Source organism: Pelodiscus sinensis, chromosome 10 (assembly GCF_052426305.1).
Source record: "Pelodiscus sinensis isolate ZL-2025 chromosome 10, ASM5242630v1, whole genome shotgun sequence".
In the NCBI taxonomy this organism is placed as follows: Eukaryota; Metazoa; Chordata; order Testudines; family Trionychidae; genus Pelodiscus; species Pelodiscus sinensis.
Genome location: NC_143061.1, coordinates 39,297,709 through 39,311,099, shown reverse-complemented (window position 1 = coordinate 39,311,099; position 13,391 = coordinate 39,297,709). Strand labels below are relative to the sequence as shown.

At 43.6% G+C, this 13,391-nt stretch overlaps 1 protein-coding gene across 6 annotated transcripts in view; it reads right to left on the bottom strand.

Moving 5' to 3' along the window:
• FAM124B (family with sequence similarity 124 member B) overlaps window positions 1–13,391 on the bottom strand; it is a 33,681-nt gene that overhangs the window by 15,145 nt on the left and 5,145 nt on the right. For all 6 annotated transcript variants that reach the window (XM_014577687.4, XM_006131396.5, XM_014577685.4 and 3 more), the window contains 2 exons: window positions 8,971–9,002; window positions 1,001–1,286 (listed from right to left, as the gene is read on the bottom strand). The gene's annotated coding sequence lies outside the window, so the exon portion shown is untranslated. The remainder of the gene's footprint in view (window positions 1–1,000; window positions 1,287–8,970; window positions 9,003–13,391) is intronic.

Below are 13,391 nucleotides of genomic sequence, written 5' to 3'. Positions count from 1 at the left end.
GAAGAGGGGAACCGGCTGGTGGGGGAATGGGGCTGGCCCAGGTGCACGCAGATCCTGTGGTGCTGCCCATCCCGCGCACGGTCCTGGCGGGGAGCATGGGCGAGTCCAGCTCCGGGGATTCCATCCTGCCCTGGCTCCGCTGGCTCCGCTCCGACCTTCTCCTCTATACTGTGTAGTTGCGCAGCGTGAGCATGTCTATGAGCCAGGCAGCATGCAACTATGACCTGATACTCATGATAATAATAAAAATTAGAAAATACCAGACATTTATATGTCCGTTTTTTTCTCAATTTGTTTCTCGGACAGAAAGCTCAAATACTGGACTGTCTGGTTCAAAACCGGACACCTGGCAACCCTATTTCCTGTTTGGTTCTCCTGTTCAAATACTCTGCTGCTATTTAAATATTTTGAAGGCAAGAAAGCCACAGTAACACAGTTTATGTGAGTTTTCTCTGGAGGAGATTGATAGGGACTGATTTCAGAGAATATGAGCTGTGGTCACTAGCCCTTTCACAATCTGTGATTGGAAACAACCTTTGTTTTCCTTTTGTTTGCATCAGCTCTGTAAAGGAAGATCCGGGTTGTCTGAGACAATATAAAATTAAACGAATGTCTGTATTTCGGAAGAAAATGACTAACAATAGTCAAAATACTGAGTCTAGGGGGCATTTAAATCAGCGGAAGCTACTTCCTGTCAGCTTTTCTGAAATTAAAGAATTCTAATGCTTTTATCCTTTCCTTGGCAAGGACAGCACAAACTCCCATGTGGCCGTGGCCGGAAAGGTCTTTTGTTTTATCCTACTGCAATCCCCCAAGTATGTCAGTGTCAGGGCAAACCCAAGAGGAAGCATTCTCTGACAAACTGTTGGAAAGGATAATACAATGGTGGTCCCAACAGTTACTTGTGCACTAGCAGGACATGGAGCTTGCTGCGTATTTCATGCTATAGGAATATAGTTACTTTAATACATTTAAAATTAAAGGGGTATCATTCACTTACCCTGCTTCTGGCTCCTTCAGATTTGAGCAATGATCAGCTGAGGGCTACATTCTGGTCTCTGGTAAGCATGTCACAGCTCCTGAGGTAACCGCCACTCTGATCCCTTTATGATGATCTCCTTGAGGGCACCACATTCAGGCCTCTCGCCATCACCTTTCTTGGTGTAGGCTCCTGCATCCCTTTTCGTCCAGATCAGGGATTTAGGCTGCAATTTCCTCCTGCAAATTACCCTGATCACCATAGCGAGTTTGACTGCAGTTTAGTACCTGACATCTTGTTGTTCTCCCTGGAAGAACGACAGGGTTAGCCAGTGACCAGCCAGCCTTCATAAAGCAAAAACACTTATTTAGAACATAAGCATTACAGGAAAAAAAAGTCTTGACAACAACAAGCCGCTTATGTGCATCCTGCTTTACCACGTCACCCATTTTCTCATGGATATCCTGGCCAGTTTCAAAGCCCTTCAAACTCCTTTGGCAGATTCTTTATCTCCTTTGACATACTGATGTTTCAGTTCTTGGATCTGGTTAAGAGTGACTCCTCCATATACCAGGTTTATCACTTAATACAATTCTCAGTTCTTTGCTTTGTTGGGCCTCTTGAATCTGACAAACTCAGGTTCCATGGGTATAATACTTCTGGGGCCATGTTTACATGGCTAGGGATTTGCATAAATCACCTTCACCCAGGGATTTTAATTCTTGATGTGTGATTATTTTCTCCAGACACTATGTGGCTTGCCTTATTTCAAAACAACCCTTCACACCCAGCAGGTATGCAAGAGGAGAGGAAGCAACAAGTCATAAAAAGTTTCCCAGTTCCCCACACAGTGTGGGTATATCCCTGTAAGTCAATGGGAGCTGCTCATGCAGATTCTGGTGCCTCAGACTATAAAACCTGCAGAATAGTCAGAGCATTTCCTCTCCCATCCTATCACACTAGGGAACACTAAAATTGACAAACTCCCCACCAGCAAAGACAGTGTAAGAGACTGAAAAGAGACTGGAAAGAAACTGTGTGTTGACATCAAAACTCGATAGTCCCCTGTTGGCTTCAGTGGGGAGGCAATATTTCCATCTTTTCAGCCTGGAAAGATTCTGTCTGAGTAATCAGTTCAAAAAAGAAAATCCACTATCCAGATGGAGGACGAGGTGAGTACAGACCTCATAATTATCTTGTGAGGTCTGATCCAAATCCCACTGTAATCAGTGAGAGTTTCTGTTGATATGCTTGTACTAGGCCCCTCAAGAACAAACTAATTCTATAGAAATAAAGGGGTAGGCCATTAGAGAGAGAGGTAGGAGAGAGAGCCTCACACCTGCACTTGGCAGGACTGGTTTTGTTAGGCATCTACAGTTTTGATAAGCCATGCTGCTGTGCCCTCCCACTCATCAGCTGCTGTTTTATTAAATGCATAAGACATGGTGGCTAGATTGAAGAGCCGTAAAGGAACAAAAAATGTTTGTAGCTCAGTGAATGAATCAATCCCTCTCCCCACTACTAGATGTTTTCAGACAGCAGGATGTGTGTGGTTTTGCAGATGCCATAGTCGTAAAGTTGCCCCTTTCAGAGTCAATCAACTATATCCAAGTGAAAATTTCATGAAAGGAGTAAGTGAAGAAGAAATTTCTGTAGTTCTTCGAATGAACTACTCACTTGACATGCACTTTCCAAACCCTCAAGATGCAGGAATGGTGGAAAGCCACCCAGGGAACTTGCAGAAACACTCTGTGGGAACTCCTGTACTCACAAGCACCAGCAAATTATTATGTCCTGACTGAATGCTAAATTTCATGTGCACCAGCTTCCAGCAGCTCAAAATCCCAGATCTCAGGTCTGAGGGGTCACATTGTATGACTTTTTAAAGGTGCAAAATGTGATTTGCCCATTTTAGCCTTTTACGAGTAACAAAGCAGGAGTAACTATAAAGTACGTGCTAGCCTGATCGTAGCCATAAGTAGGCAAATCGTTAGAAGACTGATCAAAGCAGTTTTCATTCCCATTTTATATACGAGCTCTGAAGAATTCTGGTTTATGTTATCTGAAAGATGAGGGGCCTTTTCAGAAAGATAGTCTTAAACCAGCTCCAAGATTTCTTAACTTTTTTTAATCAAAGGTTAAGTACCTAAAACCTATAAACTACTAGACAGTAAATCAGTCTTGTTGAAGCTTAAACAGGTGAGCGTGAGGAAACCTGAGTCCGAGGGAAAAACACCTTCCACCTAGAGGTGGTTGAATTTAAAAAAAAAAAAAAAAAAAATCCAAAAAAATTTGAAGTTTCAGATTTTTTTTCCATTTTGTAGAGTTCCAGTAAGGCCCTTTCATTTTTTAAAAAATATATTCACGACTTTTAATCAATATTTTCATTTTCTTTAAGCCCCTTTATTAGTAAAGGACACAAAATCTTTAATACTTTTGATATTCGTAATAAAATCTTTAATATATCATCCAAAAATCACAAAAAAAAGAAACACCTCAAAAAGTCAAAATTTTCCACTAAATTATTTAAATAAATAAGACCCCCGCATTCTTTAGTGAAATATCTCATTCAAAAAATTTCATCCAGTTGTTGTTCTCTTAACGCAACAATACAGTAAGCAGTGTGGTGGTGTGAACCGAGCAATTGAAAGTGATTCAAGAGACCAGGATTCTATTCCCAGCTCTTCCACAGACCTGCTAAGTGCTTGAGGGCATATCGCATCCCTGCTCTGTGCCTCAGTTTCCCCACCTGTAAAATGGCAATGATCTTTTTGGTAATTTGCTTTGAGAGCTATACATAAAGAGTGCTATGTCAGAGTAAGGTGGTATTGCTATTATTATAATGCATCTTTAGTACAGATGAAGGACATTTGTAAGGGAACTGCCATATCAGTTCCAGACTGACTATTGGTGGGGGAGGAGTTAATAGTATGAAGAAGAACTCCGTGTTCAGCAGCTATTCATTGATTGGGAAATAAAGGCTTTTGTTCCTATGCAGAGAAAAAATAAAACAATAAAATTATACCAGGCTATTGTAACCTGTTCAGAACATTTCTCTCGCAGAAACAAATTAATTCCATTAGCCCCAATAGTCAGATTTTCACAAGTACTCTGGAGCAACCATTAAGAATGGGGAATCCCCACTCACATTCCCAGCTGAAAACAATGGGAATCCTGAATGAGAGCAGTTTGGAAATCTCACTGCCTTCATTTGGTGTCTAAATGGGAACTGAGCTTCTGTTAGATTTTCAAATTGTTTGGTCCAGTGCAGATCTTTATGCCTCACACTGATGGCAATAGGTTCAGTGCTGGCCTAAGCACTGAGCATATCCACTGGCAGGATTGCAATCAAAACACTTACATCCATATCTAAGCACCTAAATAATGGTTTGATTTGCAGAGATTTTAAACATCTGCTTCTTACTTCTCTGACTGAAACCAGCTGGAGCCGAGAGTGATCAGTATCTCTTAAACTAAGACTGCCTAAATATGGATTTAGGGGCCTACCTGCAGGCACTCCCTTATGTTTGAAAATTTTAGCTTTGGGAACTTACAGAAATCATTCTGCAATTTAAAATCTTCGAGGAACAAACTAGCTCTAAGTCAAATAGTAGGATGCAGGATTTCATCAATTCAATTAGACACAGTTTAACTCCATTGAAGGTAATTCACAGAGAAATGCTTAAAAAGCCAATGAAAGTGACAAGGTAGATGAGGTAAATGTATTTTATTGGCCCACACAGAACTCTTCCTCCCTCTGGAAGAGGCCAATAAACGGATGCTGAAGCAAACAGCACCCTGAAAGTGTTAATGAGAATACCAGGAGATGGCGAGCTCTCCAATCAATCTAAATCAGGGATCTCCAACCTTTTTAAGGAAATGTGGGCATAGGGGGACTCATGGCTAGAGCAGGAGCTTGGGGTGCAGGAGGTGGTTTATGACTGGAGCAGGGGTTCAGGATGCAGTCTCCAGCTGGACATTGCTTACCACAGGTGGCTCCTGGGTGGTGGTGCAGTGGGGCTACCTGAGACTCAAGGGCAATTCCTTCTGACAGTGAACAATAGACCTACCATTCTAAAAGGGAAAAAAAACTAGGCATGGATCTTGTGTTATGTGGGAGTTTAAGATCTTGGCAATAAATAACTTATCAGGCAACATCACAACAGAGGATACTATAGGGGGATTTTAAAAGGGGCAGCTTCTAACCAGGAAACACAAGATACACATTGAATATTAGCACCTGGGGGAGTGACTTGCAGAGTCCTACAATGGCTTTTCCAGCAGACACAAAAAACCCACTGGAATTTAGCACATGACACTACAGAAAGGTTTGGAAAGAACTACATAATAATAGGGCCCAAATTAAGCAACTGCAGCTTGCCAAATAACTGCCCTTTTCCTTTCCCAAGACCCAAATTCAAGTCAAGACTGGGCCTTGTCCCTTCTTGTGGCACTCACACAAATGCCATCTGCTAGGCAGTCCACCATGACTCCTTTTAGCACAGGCTGGAACCTCACCACTGCTCCTCTGCTGTGATCCGCCCAGGCAAATAACTCTGTGTAGTCCCGTTCATACCAGCCCAGAAGTGCTAACTAGACTGCCTGCACACGGCATCTCTTTCTCTTAGAGCACCAGGTTTCAAAGTTATTATCCTTTCAAGATGAATGGGGCAGTTCAGTCCTCTCAAAGCAATTCTTTCAGGCTTCTGGAAACTCAGGCAGACATCATTGCATTGGTTACACTTCAATCACATTTCCAAGTGTTTCTTTGAATGGATAAGGGCATGATGAACTTTGTTGTTAAAATGAAAGCAAAGATTCTGGTCATCATCAGGGGGTCTCCGAAGCTGAAGTCCTAAGTGAATATCAAGAGTGCCACAGCCTTGATTCAGTCCTAGGTAAAAATACCAGTGTCCCCTACGGCATTACAATTTATGAACTACTTCCTCGTATAGATTGCATACAGTGGAGCCCACCAGCGTTCCCTGACCGACGGACCAGTTCGAAGCTGCTCTTAGCACGTTTGAGAACATTCTCTGGACTAGCTCGAGCTGTGCCGATTGACCCTGGGGCCAGCACTTCCATCAGCAATGATGGCCTGCAGCAGGGCTCCAGTCACACTCCCCTGACAGACTCTACACCAAGAGTTGCAGTGAGATGGGTGTGAGGCATAGGAGCCAGATTGGCCACCCTACCTACTTTCTAATTTGTGTAAACCAGACAATGAGGGCTGGAACCTCCCCTGCCACCCTTTGGTTTCTTCCCCCCACCAAGGCCCTGCCCCCCGATCCTCTTCCTGCCCCTCTCATCACTCCAGTCACTCACGGTTTTCTTCACCTCCCTTCCTCTGGCAGTTGAGCAGGGCTGTACCGGTGTAGGGGTGACTGGAGCAGGATATCCAAAAGGAAGCTGCACTCCAAGGGTGGGAGGAAGTGACTGGGACAGCACAGGAGAGGGGGAGCCAGGCTCCGTAGATTGGGCACGAGGAGAGAAAGCACCAGTGTTCCCGCTAAGATTTTCCATCCATGAGCAGAGCAAGTTTTGTCTTGTGCGCCAGCAATGAGGCCGTGTGCATTTGTTTGGGTGTGTATCACTGTGGCACCCACCAGTGGCACTGCTCCCCAAGAGACTCTCCTAGAGAACAGACCCCAAGCCCTGCTCCCAGGTAGCACCCCCCATCTCATGGGGAGAAGATGAGATGTGCCCCACCCCAGAGAGCGCTGCTCCTGGGCAGCCTGTGTGCAGGGCAGGGACTGGTCCAGGCTGCTCCTCGCAGGGATGACAGTTAGCCCCCACCTGGGGCAGAGGGAAGCTGCCGCCAGTGCCCAGGGCTTGCAGGAAGTGAGGTGCTGGGGGTGGGACAGTGACATGTGGGGAGTGTGGGGGGAGGGGAGAGCAGAGGGCTGGGGTGCAAGTGGCTCTAACGGAGAGATGCAGCCCCAGCCTCAGGAGCAGCCATACCACAGCCTGGCTCCAAGCTTTGGGCAGCCGCCACATGGCCTGCCCAGGGAGCAATCAGACAGCCTAGCCACAGCTCCAACCCTGTGGAAGGGCTAGAGCTGGCTCCTGGTGGGCCCTCCACTCTCCCATTAAGTCCACCACCAGCAGCTTCCCTTCCAGGAAGGTGAGTGCTGCTGTGTGGCTCTGCTGAGGAGGTGGGAGAGCTTCAAATTCTTTGTGCACACCCAGCCAGGCACGCGCCCTAGACAGAACTTAGGACAGCACCTCAGGGGAGAGGCACAAACAACACAGAATGATCCCATCGCAGCGAGCCCAGCCAGCTCCTCAAATCCAGCACAATTCAGGATCCCAGAGCTACCAGTACCTCAGGGCTCCTCCAGGCCCAGCAGAGCTGCTCTTCCCACCCTCTCGGCAGTGGAATGGAAGCCGATTGAGGACGGTTATTCAGGTAACTAGACTTCTGGTGTCCGGTCAGTACTACTGACTGGACAGTGAGGTCCTCTTTTCTACCAGACTTTTGGGGCAAAAACCAGACACTTGGCTGTCCTACAGGTAAGTAATCCCTCGTGACAGGGATCTTCCAACTTTTGATGGAGGAACTGGGCCAATATATTATACCGCTGTGCAAAACATGTGGAGTAGCTTGCTTCCTGCTAGGTAGACATTCTAAACTCAGAACCCTGGAGTTCACTACCTCTGCCCAGCCGACCGTGTGAGAATTAACCATTTTTACCAGTTGGGCTCCTGACTCAGGATGATTGGCCTGATCCCAGGAACCCTGTGCAAGCATTAGACACTCCACATACTAGAAAACATATGTGCAAAGCAGCCAGATCTTGCTTTATGCTGCACTTGTGACTGTGTATAACTAATTACACATTTTGTCCAAGTGCAAAGGAGAGTCTGGCAGCCTGCTCAATAGATAATTTACAACACAGCTGGGCTGGCACTGCATTATTCCCTCTGCCACTATTTCTTGCTGACCCTTAAAGAGTTGGCCTAATGTCAAATGCTGTAAAAGCAAAGAAATTCAGATTGGATGGACAACACAATGGCAAGCAGTAAACGGCTTTGTGTAGGAACCATGGCTACCCTTCTCTTCATAGAGCACCTCCCACAAAGGGGTCATGGTTGGGGGCCCATGGGTGCTACTGTAATGCGAATATTACATCATCGTGATTAAAAACGAGGAAGAAACTACCATAGTGAAGATAATGGCAAAGAGAAGATGTTACCATTCCTAGGGTATATGCCAAATTCTACACAATTCTCATTAAAAGTAGTGAGCTGAATGCACAAAGCACAGCAGCACAATAATGTAAGAATTTACCGGATGCTTCCAAACCCTTAGTAAAAACTTAGGGTTTGGATCTCTGTTGGCCTGTACTTTCTGGGTTCATTTTCACTTGCAAGCACTGAATTTAAAACATTGCTCCTGTTATTCAGGTTGGTATTTTGCACCCACTTTGCCCTTTGAAATACTAAGCAAGTTGCAAAGTAATGGAGAATCAAACCCTAATTCTTCACATTGGTTTCTATTCAGATATTGTTAGCAGATTTGAATCAAGATGACCTCAGAGTTGGAGAAGTTGTATTCATTTTTTGGGGAAGTTTTGCCAGTTTTCTGAACACTAATTACCAGCTCTCCTACTAACACATTCCTTCTGAGGAATTATTAACACACAGATTCCTCTCTGGTAGGAATCCACAGCTAAATTGTGCAGTTCTGGCTTGTGCTGAATTTACTTTGTTTCCAATAGATGGTTTGTACAATTGAGGATTGGACCCATACATTAAAGCACATCAGAAGACTTAAATGGTATTTGTTTCATTGCTAGCATTACAGCCATATGTATACTGAACTTTGGTATGGTGCAGTCCTCAGCCCAAGGACATAGAGCAAGATTCCTAAAAAGTTCACCTTGGAAGAAGTATTTTAGTATGATCCTCTGTGCACTGATCGCTTTCTCCTCCTTGTTTTAAATATATTCAATAAACAAATACACTGACTAGAGAGGAAAGTTACTTACAGCAGGTTGATGACATTCCACAGCAATGAGATCTGTGAAAACAAAATTAAGTGTCAGTGCTAATTTTGTCCAATACTGTGTTTGAAATTAAAACCTTCTTCAAATTATGAATTATAGCTGCATGAGTCAGTTCTCTCTACTATTAAAGTTAATCACTTGCATTATACACTCTTAAGATACCACTAGTTTTGCCTGCTTTCTATTTTTCCTGCAATATTTTATTTTGAAAAGTAAAGTCTGCCTTCAGTGTCAAATGTTTCTTTCTGAAGCTTTCTACAGTCTGAAACTTCTGGACTGCAGGCATATTGTACTGCTCCAGATGACCTGTTGGAATGCACTGAGCCTGAAACACTCCAACCAGTTTTAGTTGGACTCCATTTGCAAGGTCTGTTGTCATCTCTTCCTTTCACTTCCCTAATCCTGGTCCAAGTTCATTACACATCTCAAAAATAGTGTTTTCTGCCAATACAGCTCTGTGCTTTGCATCAGAATGGTTACCTTGTAATTTCATAAAGGGGAGAAAGTCACAGCAGATGGAAATAATCGCCACCCATTAAATCAATTAACATGAACACTTTTTATGGAGTTTCAAAATCTCTTACTCATGACCTGCTAAAGAATGGTAAGAAATAAGGTCAGCGAATGAATATATAATAAAATAATAATAATAATAATTAAACAGGGCAGCATGTCCTGTAGTGAAACCATAAGACAGATCTAGAACTCCTAGATTCTATTTCCAGTCTACCACCAACTTGCTCTGATGTTTTAAGTAACTTAACCTCTCTTACTACTCATTTCCTAACACTAAAATATTAAATATTACACAAGTGGGTTCAGTAAAACAGATTTTCAGGGGACAGCACATTACACAAAATATCCACCTATATTTCTCCACCAATATTAGTCTCGCTCTCTCTCACTCTCTCTCTTTCTGAGTTTATGATTGGAAGCCGAGAAAGGACACTATTTAGACTGGAAAGTTAATGTAAAACACTTCCACAGAACTGCTGCGAGGGAGATCAGTCACTTAGAATAATTCCTCTGTGTAAATCATTCCTCAATTTAAGGGTGACAAGAGTGTCAGATGCCTCAGTGGCACTACTTCCCTTGACCCCAGCCTGGTACCTAGTACACACTCTACTGCAAAATACTTATACATCCCCCAGTGAGCTGAGCACCCCTTTCCCAATGCCCCTTGTAGCTAAGGAAGTACAACTAACCCTGTTTACAGATAGCAAACTGAGTCACAGAGAAATAAGGTGACTTGAATAAGATTACACAGAAATCAGCAGCAGAGACAGGAATGGATTCCCAGACTTCTGAGTCCTAGTTCAATGCTTTAAACATATAATCATCCTCCATTCACAGGCTGTATTAACTTTTGACAGCCACCCTTTTCCCAGCAAAATGTCCCCTCACGGATGGGACCAGGGGCTGCCCTCAGTGAATGAAACCTTTAAAACATGACTCCATTGGAGTCGTATTGCCAGGGTGCTGTACACAGCGATGAGTTCCCCAGAGCTGGCAGGGAAGAACAATGCTCCAACATGATCTATGTAACTGCCTTTGAATGGAGGGACAGGGATGGATTTGCAGAGCTTGCTGCACGAATCCAGTCCCCCAGCAAAGAAACCCCTTTTGTAACTTTTCTATCCTCCTACAAGTTTGACCATACTTGGGGGAGACTTAATTCTAATCTAGTCCAACTGATCCCCTGAAACATGTTTCTCTTCACACACATGAATTTTAAGGCAGATTGGTGGGCAATTTCTAACTTCTCAGACTGCCACACTTAAGCTACCTGGACAGCATTGCTCCCACTGGAGTTAGTGAGAGCTGTGTTCATGTATCTAAAGGTAGAACTGGGCTAGCAACAAATTACAGGATAGTGGAGAAACTGGGGAAGCATGGAGCAAGGTCATGGAAAGTTGTTAGGCAGGAATCAAATGCTTCAGCTGATGTGATTAATAAGCTTGACAAACACAGAGAACACAGCTTGCCAATTCCTTTACAGTAATTATGGCTGAAGAGCAGGTGTCTGATTACTCACTGTCCTGATTGACAAACTCACGAGAAATAACATCAACTAATAAAAAACGGATGCGAGCAACTCAGTTTTGGTCTTGAATTCTATTAGTAAGTGCATATAGTGTAACTCGGAAGCTAGCACACTTGTTCTGTAAATCAGAGCAGGCCTGGGGAAGTTTATTTCACTTCTGTCGGGATTTCTACTGGACGATGACTAAGCTGGAGGTGTGCTCCAACTCTTGCTCATTACACTAAGCCTGAACATTTTACTCTTAGCCTTTCCTTACCTCCATTTAGTTGTAATTTCTTGATGCCTTATCCAGATGCTAAGATTATAAGCAGCAGGGAGCTGGGACCCTCTTTTTATTACGTGTGGATAGTGCCTAACACAATGGGGCCTTAGTTCCTGATTGGGCCCTTTAGGCACTATTGCAATACAAATAATGAAAAAGTGTCATCATTGTCACTTAGGTGAGGTACAATGAGCCCCTCAGAAGGTATTCCCAAGGGATATGGCTGCACATTACTTTGGGTTTTAGCAAGAAGAAACTAGCATGGATGGGAGGAAACAAAGGTTGATCATATGCTCCCAACAGGAAAGGCCACCTTCCCTTTACTGGAAGAAAATAAGTCAGCATGACCCTGGCAATGTCCACAGCACTAGAAACATTGTTCCACTGAAGAGAGGGGGCCCAGTTGTAGCCAATGCAGTCATCCTATTCACCCACAGCTCCCCTTCCCTGTCTTAGGGCACAGGGTTGATGAGAGGGGGACATAAGCTGAATATGAGCATTTTAATAGAAGCCCGTTGTGAAACATTGCAGTTCCTGAAAAATAACCTCACAGAAGTTCACATCCTTTATTGGCCAATGCCTTCCTCAGAGGAAGAGCCCATTATTGCAGTCAACATGTAATAATTACTTGCTTCCTCTGGAATGAAACAAATATGTCCTTGGCTCCCTCAGCACATTTTATGGGCAACAACCTTAGGATACACAACTAGAAGTCCTGTGGCACCTTACAGACTAACAGATTTATTGGAGCATTAGCTTTCGTAGGCAAAGACCCAGTTTGTCAGATGTATGCTCCAATAAATCTGTTAGTTTATAAGGTGCCACAGGACTTCTCGTTCTTGCAGATTTAGACTAACATGGCTACCCCTCTGATACTTGTCAACCTTAGGATGATTAGAGTCCTACTGTGTACGTTGCTCAGACTCAGACCTGAGTCTATATTGGTATGAGCAACTTTAAGTCCACACACACATGTGGGTGCAGGAATGAGGGATCATATTCTTTTTTGATTACTTTTAAATCTTGTTTCCATACATCTGGGCCAGAGATCTTTTCACCTGGCCATAGAGCAAGAATGGAACATCTCTGAAGCCACTACTCTAGCCTGAGGGCTGGATACACTGATCTCATCCCCAAGGAGCTATTGGTCAGCCTCAGCAATAGCTGCTTGAGAGCAGAGTTCTGCTGTTCCTGCACAAGCTCTCAAAATCCTTCCTCTCCTCTTCCTAAAGATGGAAGACAGGGCTTCCTGCACTCATAGAGGAGAGGGTTTGAAATGCAATGTCTATTTGCAGTATATTATTCAGGTGATAGATATCTCTGTGTGCTGGACAGAGTTTACAAGCATGGTGGCTGGTAAACAAAGTGGGAACTGAAGTTTTGTGGAAACCTGTTTGGGTCTCTAGTTTTAGTTACTTTCTTTAATAAATGCCATGTGTATAAGAAGGTCTCTGATTCAATAGATTAAGAGGGTTTAGCCCCAGAAATATCCCATTCTGCAACTGTGTAGCAAGTAGCATAAGAATGGACACACAGGGTCAGACCAAAGGTCCATCTAGCCCAATATCCTGTCTTCCAACACTGGCAAATGCCAGGTCCCCCAGTGGGAATGAATAGAACAGTTAATCAAGTTAGCTATCCCTTGTAGCTCATTCCCAGTTCTGGCCAATAGAGGCTAGGGACACCATCCTTGTCTATCCTGGCTTATAGCCATTGATGGACCTAACCTCCATGAACTTATCTAGTTGCTTTTTGAATTAGGTAAGTAGTTCTTCACAACATCCTCTGGCAAGGATTTCCACAGGTTGACTGTACATGGTGTGAAAAAACAAGCAAACCCCAAACTTCCTTTTGTTTGTTTTAAAACTGCTGAGTATTAATTTCATTTGTGACCCCCTACTATCAAAGATTGTATACGTATTCAGCATCAGCTACATTGTGTTGCAATCAGTGCTTTATAATTTGCTAATTTAACACATGAATAATAAAGTTCTCTCCCCTGTTGGCTTTGCTGTCGAACCACAAAACTTACTTCTTCCAAAAACACAGACTTTATTTTTGATTGGATTAATCAAATCCACACTATGCACTTGACAT